General features: G+C 48.4%; 1 long non-coding RNA gene across 1 annotated transcript in view; it reads right to left on the bottom strand.

Annotated features, from left to right (window-relative positions):
- The window catches only part of LOC118694401 (uncharacterized), a 175,780-nt gene extending 163,829 nt beyond the window's left edge, over nt 1–11,951 (bottom strand). Inside the window, exon 1 of the long non-coding RNA XR_004981424.2 lies at nt 11,792–11,951. This is a non-coding gene — a long non-coding RNA (uncharacterized LOC118694401). The remainder of the gene's footprint in view (nt 1–11,791) is intronic.
- Between the last annotated feature and the right edge of the window lie 767 nt (nt 11,952–12,718).

The following is a 12,718-nucleotide window of genomic DNA, read 5'->3' as shown; positions in this document are numbered from 1 at the left end:
CAGCAAACACAGGACACCCTAGGACTGATAATCCAAAACCAGCCTGGACACAGGAAAAGCCTTTTGGTGGTTTCTCCCCATGCCAGAGCAGACAACTTCCAATGCTTTTTAAAAACCTTTGGTCCCACTGCAACATATTGGGTGTATCTGTTGCTCGTATTCAGTGCTCAGACTCTTCTGAAGCCTCCAAAGTTTGCAAATCAAGGTTTAGAGTGAAACCCAAGAAAATCCAGTGCCTCACAAGATCTGAGCATGGTTTGGGCTCAGCAATGAGCAGCCTCTGGGTACACCCCCAGCAAGCTGACATATTCCAAACTCTGTGAGCTCCATTTCCTTGCACAGATGGCAACCTTGCATGGAAGGTCCACAGCGAACTCTAAAACTGTCATTTCAACCAAACCCTCATGTGGGCCCTGCCTTTCTTAGGCCAAAATCATGCCAGACTATCTGCAGGAGCTGGGGAAAGAGACTGGCTTTAGGAGAGTGCAAACTGACTTCATTGGAACTACTGCCAAGCCAGGCTGATGGAAATAAGAGGAAAATCACTGTCCTCCAGCCTGAATTCCCAAAGGAAGCAGAGCCTTTGCACAGCCCTCGTTCCCACTTGCTCAGCCAAAAGAGAGCAAAAATAAAAAGGAAGGCAGAGGACAACATCCACAGAGTCTGCCCAGTGCACGGATCTACCTGGCCTTGCTCTGCTAAATCACCTTAAAATATAGGCTGGTTTCTTGGTTGTTGTTCTTTATTTATATTTTTTTTTGGGGGGGAAAAAAAAAAGGGAAAAGAAAAAATCGATTCTTCTATGATTTACGGTGGGGTTAAGGCAAACGTGAAGCCCATGTTAAGGCTGTTCATCTCATGATAAGGCAGCAAAAAGGTCAACAAATTACTCTCTCCCTAATGGTTCATTTGAACCAATGAAAACAGGATATTTTATCCTCCCGGGTCAGGCCTCCTTAGAAATCCTACGTCCCCTTCCCTCCTTCCCTCCTCAGCCTCCCCCTATACCCCCTCCCTCTCTCCCACTCCCAGCCCCTTTCTTTTAATTCTCTATCTCTGATCCTCCAAGGTGACCTTTTCTCCCACTCCTAATACCAAGTTTTTCTGGCTGAGCGCCTCCGAGCGCTGCTGCCGCCCTGGCCGGGGCTCGCTGGGCTGCAGGGGCCGGGTTTGGAGCCTCATCCCAGCCTGGGGACGGGCAGTGCCCATCCTGGGGACGGGCAGTGCCCCGCTGGTGATGCTCTGCCGGGAGGGAAGGGAATCCGGAGCCATGGAGGGGGGAAAGCCCTGCGGTCCCTGCCCTGCTCGGGAGAGGTTTATTCGGAGCCTCATCAGTCGTAGCCTCGCAGGGGATGGTGCAGGGCTCTCCTGCTTCAGCCAGAGCTGGAGCAGCGAGCGCTAACTGCTGCCTATTAGGAATAGCTATCACATCTAATTGTTATCCTTGCTGCTGATTGAGGGGGGAAGTGGAGGGATGGGAAGTTCAGCCGGGTGACATGATGCAGTTTTAATGAGTCTCTCTTTTTCTTTGCCTTTTCTTCTTGCATTTTTTTTGTCGCCCCCCCCCCCCCCTCCCCCGGCCTGGCTGTTTTAATATGGAAATATAGTAAATTCTAACAAAATCAGGCTGGCACGCAGAGCACAGACCCAAGGCGAACCTCCAGGAGGCTTTCAGCAGTGGCTGGGCAGCAATAGCAATACCGAAGCAATTAGTTCCTTAAGTTCTTTAGTGCAGGGCCTTTGGAAGGGGGTGGACACCAGATTAAGCCCTGCTTCATTTGCCTATTTATTCAACTGTCAGGAGGCTGAAAGGGTTAAATCGCGTGTTGGAGCAGAAAGCCCCCCCGGAGCCCGGCACACAGCGCTGCCTCCACCGCAGCCCCGCCGCTCGCTGCAGCATTGAACAGTACGAAATGCACTTTTGCCCCTCTGCCAGCAGATGCAGAGCTGCGAGGTGGGGCAGCAGCACAACCGGCTCAGCAGAGGCTCCTGATGCCAGCGCAGCCCCACCGGTGCTGGAATTCACCGAGGCTGCTCCCAAAGCCAAACACGGGCTCTGCAGCACTAGCCCCACTTTAGAAAAAGAGGATTTCTGAGCTGGAGTGCATGTCTGACACCGGGAGAGGCTGGTGCACAGCCCCTCTGTCTCTAAGTAATGGAGGGACTGGGCTCCACGTTGGGATCTGGTTTGTGTTTGTTCCTCGCCTTGCTCCCGTCCCCGCAGCCCTGCGTGTGTCTGAGCCGCGCATCCAGGGCTGCCCTGCACATCCCAGCTCCTCTTCTCCACATTTCAGCCCAACTAGATTTCAAAAGTTAACTCTCCCAGTGCAGTTGTTTTGCTCTGTATGCCTCGGCGCGCACACTGGGCATCAATCGTGTCTGTACCAGGGAAGGTTTTGATTACAGAATCATGTTTGTGGTGCATGACCAGTTTATCCCCAATATAAGTCACTAATTTGGATTCTCTTTTGGCTGGAGGAGCCTGTAGTGCTGCTCTCTGGGATGTCTGGCAGCTCATACCCAACCCCAGAGCTTTTGCTCTTTCTCTCTGCCTTGTTTGAGATGCAATTTTGAGAGAATCTGTTTTCACAATCTAAGAAATGTGTGTGTTTGGTCGGTTGTTGTTCCAGGATTTTGGTTTTTTGGTTTTTTTTTTTTCCTTGAAGAATTAAAAATGCAACACATCTGAAAAGTATTTAGAGACAGGGCTCTAATATACAGTCACACACTCAGAGGAGGGATGCCACTGCCTATGGAGTATGATAGCTCAAAACACAGAGAGAGCATGTAATGCAATTTTGTTGCAGCATATCACTGAATTTTGTTGATATAATAACCTGAAATAAAGTATTAAGACAGATTGACATGCTTAGGTAGCACAGCTGAGGATTCAAATATTTAAATCTAACATGTTCTAGCTTGTTCCTGCTGAAATCGATGGAAGTTCTCCTTCACAGCTGATTGTAGTGGGGGAAAATGGATCCAGCCTATGCAGAATAATGACAGGAAGAGGAATGGGTAAGTTCAGCTGAGTTTTCAAATGTTGATTTCTCAGTTCAAATCAGCTCTAATTTCCATTCGGCTTTTGGTGGGGTTTGGGGGTGGGTTTGGGTTTTTTTTTTTTGTTAGAGGAAGAAAAGGAAGCTATTTTCTTCAACATTCATAAATAAAATAGAAATCATCCCAATGCAAGGAAAGAGAGAGGGAAGTGAGTGAAAAACCTGTTTAATCTGCATCTTCCTTTCATGCCTTTCACTTCCTTTACCACTCTTCCATTGCCACTTTATCTACCCAAAGGATGAGACCATATCTTGCAGGAACCTGGAGATTCTCTAAGTCTGCTCACAACAGACACAAAAACTTCAAACCCCGTTTTTGAGCTCCAGATCTGAAAACACAAATATTGAACAAAATATCGTAGCCTCACGCTCAATTTATGGGTGGTCATATTCTCATTCCACTCACCTATCTCTCTTCCAAGACCATCCTGAGCAGACAGTTGCTCTTTTAGCTGCCTGATAACATAATTTTTAATTTTTTTCCAGGATTCTGCAGCCTCACATTAGCAATTTGTGTCTGGGCATTCAATCTCCAAACTGACTTCAAAAGATTTTAGCTACAAGGCACTGGTTTATACTTCCATCAAGACAACAGGGATGCCCCAGTTAATCACAGGAGAAGGAGGCTCCAACCCAGATCCCAAAAAGCTGAAATCTTTCAAAAAAGACTAAACCTATTTAAATTATTTCTACAGAGGGTATTTTCCATCACCCTTCCACAGGACTATCTCCTTTGATTGACTTTAAACATCAGGAAAGTTCTGGGAAATAGAAAACTTATGTAATAAGACTCACACAAACACATTTAAAGCTCATTTATAGCAAATTCAAATTTCCATACTAAAAACTTGCCACTTCAAAATGTTTTCTCAGATTAAAAGCCAAGCTTTCAAAAATAAAGCTGCAGCAGCTACAGAAGCAGACTGGAGAATTTTGCTAGAAATAAGGAGGAAACACCTCTTTTCCTTCAAACAAAACTAAATCAAATGGATTAATGAATGGTGAGGAAAATCGACAGGAAGGGTCTTGACATTTCCAATAGGAGCTTTGAAGGGAGAGAAAATAGCAATTCCCAGACCTCCCAAAACAACCCAAAGAAATCCTTTCTGTGGGAGAAGTCTGGAAACAGGAAAAATGCGTATCCCAAAATACTGCAACACCACTCAGGGAAGGGCAAGAGAAAACCCTTCCGCTATTTCCAGTCTCCTGACTGAAAACTCAAACCCTAAATAATTTCAGGTTTTATCTGCAACCTTCCTCTGGTTTGTTTTGTCCAGGGGGGTGCGGGTTGGTTTGGTTTGGTTTGGTTTGGTTTGGTGTTGGTTTTTTTTTTTTGTTTCGATTGCGCTTGACAAAAACCACGAACCCTTCAGCTGCTGAATCCCTGAGTCCCTCCCGCGCTGCTCGCAGCATTCCCGGCAAGGTTCCCACAATGTTTTGTGGGAAACAAAGCCGTGTTTGGGGGAGGCAGGCGGGAGCAGCAGCCCAGCCCTGCTGCCCCATCCCGCAGCAAAGCCCTGGCAGGGTGCGACCCGGCCCGGGATGTTCCCTTTGCATCCCGCCGGGAAGGGAAAATGCCATTCCCTGCCCCTTCGGAATCTGGATCTTACATTCCTGCCATCCTCCCAGGGCACGGGGCTGGGCACTCACCCCAAGCCACGAGCCAGAAGTGTAACTGTGTGTTCCTCAGCTGCAGGAAAACACTGGGAATGCAGATTGGAGCCCGGATCGTTTCCTGGCGTTATTTGACTGTAAATTTAAATGGCCTTGGCATTGCGAAGCTCTCTCATTTATTTTAAAAGCAGGGAAGATTTATTCTACCCAGAAGTCGTTCAGAGTGGGATGGAGAACAACCAGGACTTGGGTTTTGCTGTTTTCCTAGCAGCAGCCAAAGTCAGGGCTGCCTCTGGGCTGAAATTGCAGAGGGGTTTGGGGTACTTTTATTTCTCTTCCAAAATACTCTCACATTTTTTTCCTGGTTTTCCTACACATCATCTTCTGACATAACTCCTGGTAATCTGATGTGCCATTTAGCCCTTTAAAACCCACCTGGGTTTTAAGCAGCCATCCTTGTATCCCTGTATTTCTTGTACATGCTAAACATAAAAGTCTCTTCACAGGAATTCAGGTTATTTTGGCAGATGTGGGGTCAAGCTCCTGGTCACAAACAAAGTGCTGCCGTTGAGGACTGTTCTGAGACACAAATAAATACTTAGCATTAACCTCCTCACTTTCAGAGATGGAAGAACAGGCTGGGGAAGGAAAAATGACCCAAAGACAAAGAACAGACCTGCAGGGAAGCTGAGCTACTGCTCATGCTCCTGGCTGGCAGCCCCATCCCTGTACCACTACTCAAGCTCTACATCTTTGCAGGGTATGCAACTGGCATATGGAATTTTCAAAAGCAATTTTGTAAAGATGGGCTTCTATTTCTGTGCATGCCATAGCTTTTAATCCTGAGGCAGAAACAACCAATGCCTGAGTTTTGCATGCATGCATATGCATTACCTGGAAAAGGCAGGCGAATGTCAGTTTTGGGTTTCTACCAAAATCTTCCCTTAGCTGAGTTTTTCTCAGAAACTAGAGAACAGACAGAAGCAGAGCCCTTAAAATATGTTTTCAGGATTTAAAATGCAAACTGCAGCCTTCTTCCCATCCCCACTTGTACCTGGGGTGACATTCAGCACTCTGGGGACACACAGATTGTCCCCTGGATGCAGCACAAAGTGGCCAAGGTGGACATCACCCCACAGAGGTGAATGCTTAACTTGGGCATGAGCTCTCTGCTGGATAAAAAAACATGTGCAGAGAGAGGCTGGAGAGGAATAAAATCAGGGATGAGAGATATTCTTGCCTGACCTGCTGTTATTTGAATACACAGACTCAGCTGTGCAGAGAGGCCAGGGCTGGATATTAACACAGAGGAGATTTCAAGCTCTGCCTTCAGGGTTGGAGCTGGACTCTCTTTTGTCATATATTCACATCTCCCTTGTGTATAACCCATCAGCTGAGGCTGTGCCCAGGCTGTCAGGGGTAGGAACAGAGCCACACAGGTGTTGGATCAGGAGAGTGCAGCATCTCTGGTTTTCATGGATACTCAGCAGCCAGCCAGGGACACCCATTGTTGGACTCATTTGTACATCATTGAGAAATTCCAGCACCACAACCATCTGAATCACTCAGCTGCTGCCCACTCCAACAGGAACTGGCCCTAAAATCTGGGAGAGCTGTAAACAGCCCTTCTTCTATGAACTAAGATGGATGTTTGTTCATATCTGTTCTTTTAGATGTTTATTGCCCTAACTGGCTTTTCATTAACTCAAGAGCTCTGCTATTAATTTTAATATTCTCAGTATTTATGACCTTGTAGCTACATCATCTGATTCTCTCCATATACACATTCTAGGTCATGAACAGTTTGTTTCATTTTCCCAACACTGGCATTTAAAACTATCTGACCAGGTCATACAAGTTCCTACAGAGGAATTCTGAAAATTATTCAGAGCTTGATCTTTCCAGGGCACAGACACCTCACTGAAATTTGGGGTATGTATTCACATGTAGAAATTAGATTTGTTGAAATCATGCACCAAAAAAAAATAATATTTTCCCTTTTTAAAAGAAATTTTAGAATTTCATGGTCTGCTTCCATAGGCCTATGTGCTGTTTTGGGTCTGGATAAACTTTGTTCTTCAAACACAGACAGCAGAAAGAAAGTAAAAATGAAAAAATAACCACATTTTTGTGAGTGAACACCTTTTTCCTGGTACTATTTACTCTGACTCCAACAAATCACTTATTTTTTAACCTTTTAAAGGCTTCTATCGCCAAGACAGAAGAAGATATTTAAAGTATGGATAACCATCACTTTTCCATTTGTGGCCTGTCTAGAAGCTTCCAATCTTTGGATCAAACACCCCAGAGATATCGGTGTGGCCCAGGTGTCACCCTCCATCCCCGGCTGGCGGGAGCTGGTTAAGCTCTGCAGATTTCATTGGTATCTGCGCTCACTGATGTGAGGTTTTTAATCTTGTCCTTGGGTTGGCTCTAACTATGATCTGGGCTAAGTGGCAGCAAGGTGAGAGGAAGTGATTAATATTGTTTTCAGTGGTGGCTGCATTGAGCCTCCCACTCTGAGGGTCTGTGAGCAATGGTCGTGGTCAGCTCTACACCGTGCAGGATTTGGCTCTGCTAATTCACAATTAGCTTGAATTATCACACATGCAAGAGAGCAACAGAGTCTGAGGGGAAGGGAAAGTCCAGGAGTTAAATCAGGCCATAAAGTACCGAATTTTCTGCTGGGCTAGAACTGTCATGTCATGAGAAAGGAGAAAACTGAAGAGGCTGAAAATTCGACTCCTCTCCCTTCATCAGAAGGGTGGTGGGGATGCAGGGACAGAGAGTTCTGGTTGCCCCAGCTAAACCTAACACAGACCTGCAGGCATGGAAAACACCCTTCAGACCTTCCACATCTTTGGCTTTCTTCTCACTATCTTCAGCCTCTCTCCTTGATTTGAGAGGGAGAAAAATCCACTTGGCATTTGCAAATGGCTGTGATTCAATGCAGCGAAGGGTCCCTACCGCCGCCAGCCTCGCTGAGCCTTGGGAACTCCTTGTGCCATAATGAAATCACATCTGCTGCCGAGTAGGGAGTCAGGGAAGGATGGATGAGTGGGGAGATGCTTTCTCAGGCAGGCTGGGCTCTACTACTTTAACATCCATGTGCTGCACCATCTGGGGTGTGCGTTGGCCCAGGCATCTGCCCCAGTTACAGCAACTCTCGGGCAGGTGAGGAGCAGGGTGGCACAAGGACCTTTTTGCCATGGATCAGCTTCTGGGCAGTGAAGGTCCTGATCCTTTTAGGCACTGCCTCACAAAACCCAGTGTCAAAAATGGATGCCCTGATTCCAAGGAGAGGCTGCAGCGGGCTTGGGAAAGTCCAGAGAAGTGGATGTAAAGGCAAACAATGAATCTCATCACGGATTCATGGTAACAAGTGCCTACAGAAGTAGCACTCTTAACAAATTTCTCCAAGCTCTTAGAGCATCTTAAGAGGACATCACTCTGTCACTTGCTTTATGGGTCTGTGGAGGATCCTACTGGGTAAGAAATGCACATATTTAAGTTTATGGGAAGATAAACCTAACATTTAGTGCCCGGCTCTGTTCATATTTAGCTCTGTGCATTCTGAGGTATATTCCTGCCATATGGGGCATTCTGGCTGACCAGACCAGATGGGTTTTGTAATTATTTAATTGCTATAGCAGAACGATACCTGTTATTAATATTATAAATAATAAACAATATGTCTTAAACGATAAACCCCAAAGAGCAAGTCAGACAAATGCGTGGGAGAAAAAAAACAGCCATGTGAAAAATACATCTCTCCAGTAAAGATGAAACAGTGGCACTGTAGGAGTCAGGGAAGTGGAAATACTGGGAAAATAACAGTGTGGTCGCTGCCTTGTGCTGAATCTGCACAAACACACACAATTTGAAATAGTCTCTGTCCTGAGGACTTAAAATTCATGGCTTAGGCTGAGTGAGAAAATGCTTTTATGGTCTCTCTCTCTTGTGTCTCACTGAGGAAAGATCTGCAGGGGTAGAAGGAGCCAAGCCAGTGGATTTTACCATCTCCAGCTGGATTTTCACCTCCATGCCCACCAAGAGCAGCTCGCTCACAGAAAAGGTTTGCAGATGGACAGAGGGCAGGGACTGCCTGAGAGAAGTGCAGGAGCAGAGACCAATGCAAGGGAAAGAGAGAAAGAAAAGAGAGAGGCAGAACAAGGTGTCTGCTCATCTTTTTACGAGGGACAATGGAAATGGTTTAGGGGGACAGGGTGGGAGAAGCCAAGCAGGGTAAGAGGCAGGGCTGGAAGTGATAAAGAAAGGTTTCACTTCCAGGGAGGGTGACATTCAACAAATCCTTCCCTGCTGGCAGTGAGCCGAGCCTGGACCTGACATCTCCACAGGCAGGTCCTGCAAGGGCTCCCTGCCACAGCCACCTCCCCAGCTCTCCCTTCCTCCCATGTCCCGTGCAGAGCAAGAGAAGGCACAACATTTACTGTGCTTTTTTATGTAAAAAACCACTCAATATCGCTTAACCTCCCACCCCATCTCCTCTCCTAGAAAAACCCTTGCTTTTTTATTTTTTACTTCCTCCATCAAATGAGCAGCAGAATTTTCCTCAGTGCTGGAGAGCCTGGTGTGGATTCCCATTCCTCTGCCCCCTCACCCTGCCCCTTCCAGCTCTGGAGGCTCCAGCCCACATCTCTAGCAGCAAAGCCAAGGAAAATGCTTTAACCCTGAGGATTTTCCGTGAGTACCTTGGGAGAGGCTGGGAATTTTGACAATGAGGAGGTAAAGAAGAGGAGATAATAATAAGAGAAATAAGAATACCCAAGCACAGAACTCCACATGAATGAACTGCTCCAAGGTCACCTGATAAATGGCATGGAGACAGGTGGGACAGATTTCCTCCCTGCTCCCTGTCCTCTAATGAAAGATGCACTTTAATGTGCTGATTTCATTTGCACCAACTTCTTTTAAGTGCAAAGCAAATGCAGAAACTCCAGAGATTTGCTGCACTGCTAAAAAAAAATCTTTAGTAAATAATTAGCTAAATCATGCATTTATGTATGTAAGTTTTTTGGAGTTTACAGATTAATAATAGTAACAGACTTTGTGTGGTAAGGTCAGGGCAGCGGGTTTACACCTCATCCTCGATTTCATCAAAATTGTCCAGCAAAACATGTACGTTTTTATTCTAGGGTGTTGGCGATGACACAAGCAGAGAGAAGAAATAATTCTCACTGGGACAGTGTGGACAGGAGTGCCTGTTTGCTCTGGAAAGAATTGGAAGAAGAAGGAGAAAAGAAGTGGATTGCTGCAGTACATTAATTGTACAAGAACTGCAAAATGGCTGAAAACAGAGGGATGATATTTATAAAGCTGTCTAGTTTTGAAAAGATCAAAGGCAGAGGTAGAGAAATAATGCATTGGACGTGTGTAATTGCAAAGTGTGTATTAAAAAAAAAAAATTAAAAAATTAAAAAAAAATAAATTAAGAAATGTCCCTGGCTGTTTGCTTTGGCTCCTGCCCGTGCCCGGGGCTGGGTCCGCTCGGCTGGGCAGGCGCTCACCGGCAGCCGAGGCTGCAGCGCTCCCCGCGCCGCCCTGCCCGCGGGGACAGCGCGGGGACCGCGGGAAGGACAAACCCCGAGCCCTGCGCAGGAGAGAGCCCGGAGCAGGTGAGCGGGCCGCTGGCTGTGGCACCCGGGGCTGGCACTCTGGGGACGCACCCGCCACACTCAGGGCTCGATTTAGGGAAAAAACCAAGTGCCCTTTGATGGGCGGTGGGGAGAGGCCGGATGCCCTCGAAAGCCACCCCCGAGTGCTCGATGGCTGCGTGGGCTCTGCTGTTTGCTGTTTATCCATCCCAAAGTGCGGCCGATCTCCTTCCAAAGCCAGACAGGCCTGTCCCCGCCGGCCCGGGGACCAGGACAGCGGCCACTGTCCGGAGGGGACCCCGAGGCTCGGGGAGGGGACAGGGACAGGGCAGGAGCAGGGTGGCACAGCCAGGGCAGCAGCCAGCCAGGCAGGCACAGGCAGGACAAGGACACAAGGACACAGGCCGGGCAAGGGCAGGGCAGGGACAGCGAGGCAGGGAGAGCAGGGACAGGAGCGGGGGAGGCTGAGCGGGGAAATTGGGTCTCTGTCCCTGCATTTCGGGCCGAGCACGGTGTCCGGGGCCGGCTGTGCCAGGAGGGGCAGAGACCCCTCTGTGCCCGCAGGCGGGAGGATGCCCGCATGCCCCGGGCACCGCGGGGACAGGAGCACGCCCTGTGCCCACCCAGCGCTGCTTTCCCCAGCTGCAAAGGGGTGAAAGGCGCTTCCCTGGCCCCTTCCTGAGCCCTCCCCGAGCCAGGAGCAGGGAGGGTCCCCCCGAGGGTCCCCCCAGCCCCGGGGCTCCCGTGGCCGCCGCCCCCTCACCCCGGCGCGGAGCTGAGGCAGGGACTCAAAAGAGCAATTTCACAATCGCCCATTAAAATGAGGCTGGGCGGAATTGCATTTCCCCGTCCCTTTAATCCAATAAGTCAGAACTTCTTAACTGATTAATTACAAAATTAATGAGTAAAATGGCAGCGTTTGGGTGAGGCGGGATGGTGGGGGATTTTATTTTTTTTCAATGTTGTGCTCTTTAAAAAGACTGATGGAAATAAAGTTACCTCAAAGCATCAGGGTGCTTTGATGCCTATAATAGCAATTTAGTTATTACATTAATAGATTTCCTCTTTATTTTTAACAAGGCATTGTTAAATATGGTCTTGTTTTGTCTGAAGGAGGAACATTGGAGTTTGCATTTCCCATTATACGAATTCTCCCCGTGCAAAGAATTATTTTGCATTATTTCTCTGCCTTAGATCTCGGCATTAATGTGAGATTATCAGCACGTTTCACGGGGGGGTGCGGGGAGCAGGACTGGCAAACCCTCACACCCGAGCATCCCCCGGCGTCCCAGCACCCCTCCTGCAGCACCAGGGCTGGTGCTCACATGCACTGGAAACTGCAGCCCCCAGCTCAGCACAGCCAACCCCCGAGATGAACCCCTCCACCCACAATTCCAGTTAGACCGGGCTGATGGTTGGAGGCAGCACCAAAGCAGCAGTTCACTGCACACACAAAATGTTTTTCCCCCCCACCCCCCGCTAAAACTCCGCTGGAGAAAATACCGAGGTGACGCTGCAGCAGCGGAGATGAAGGAGTTTTTACTCTGTCGTAATCAACTCCGAGGTGCCTTCCTTTCACTCAGATTGTCACTCTTGTCACAGAGGAGGGCAAGGCAGAGATGTTTGCGGGGTGGTACCCGCAGGTACCTGCGCTGCCTTTTCCCCACCGCGGCCCCAGCTCGGGATGCTGCGGCTCGGGCGCTGCTGCCGCGGCTCGGAGCCGCTGCCGGGCTGCTCACACCACCTGATCGTCTCTGGGAAGCTCTCCTGGATCAAACAGGCTCCTACCTCCATTAGGGGCTCGTATTTTTAGGGTAAATGTATAAGGAGGGGTGAAACTCCCTCCCACCCAGGCAGATCTTTTTTCCCTCTCTAAGCGCTTTTGGTAAATAAAGGAAGGGGGAGAGGGGAAGACAGGGATGCTCAGGAAAGCACTAATGGGTATTTGCCCCCTCTGCAGTTGCTTGGAGAGTGGCATCAGACACAGGAATGTGCCTGATCCCTTTGCTGGGACCTTTGCTAGGGATGGGCTGATTCAGTAAGCGAGGAGGGAAACCCACAAGGCCAACCCTGTTTTCACCCCATTCCTTAGGGTAAAACAATCTCTCCAAAGCCCTCATGGCCAGGGCCACATTCCTAGGGATGGCTCAGGATAAACATTTCCTGAGAGCAAAACACCTATCAGAAATTTGGTGGTTTTTCTTTTTTTTTTTTCCTTTTTTCCTAGGAAAAAGCTTTTCCCATAGCCTACCTGGGGACACTCCCTAATGTCAGGCTGCTCTCCCACACCCTGAGTATTGAAGACACCTGAAGGAAGGGATGTGGGGTTAGAGGAAGGGGGCACAGGGCTGCTCCAGCCCCACTGAGTGGGGGTCTCCAGCTCAGCCTTGGCTCAGCCCCTGCTCAGCCACCACTCCCAAGTGGAGGAAT

Source organism: Molothrus ater, chromosome 17 (genome assembly GCF_012460135.2).
Source record: "Molothrus ater isolate BHLD 08-10-18 breed brown headed cowbird chromosome 17, BPBGC_Mater_1.1, whole genome shotgun sequence".
Taxonomy (NCBI): Eukaryota; Metazoa; Chordata; class Aves; order Passeriformes; family Icteridae; genus Molothrus; species Molothrus ater.
This window is presented reverse-complemented; position numbering and strand designations above follow the sequence as displayed.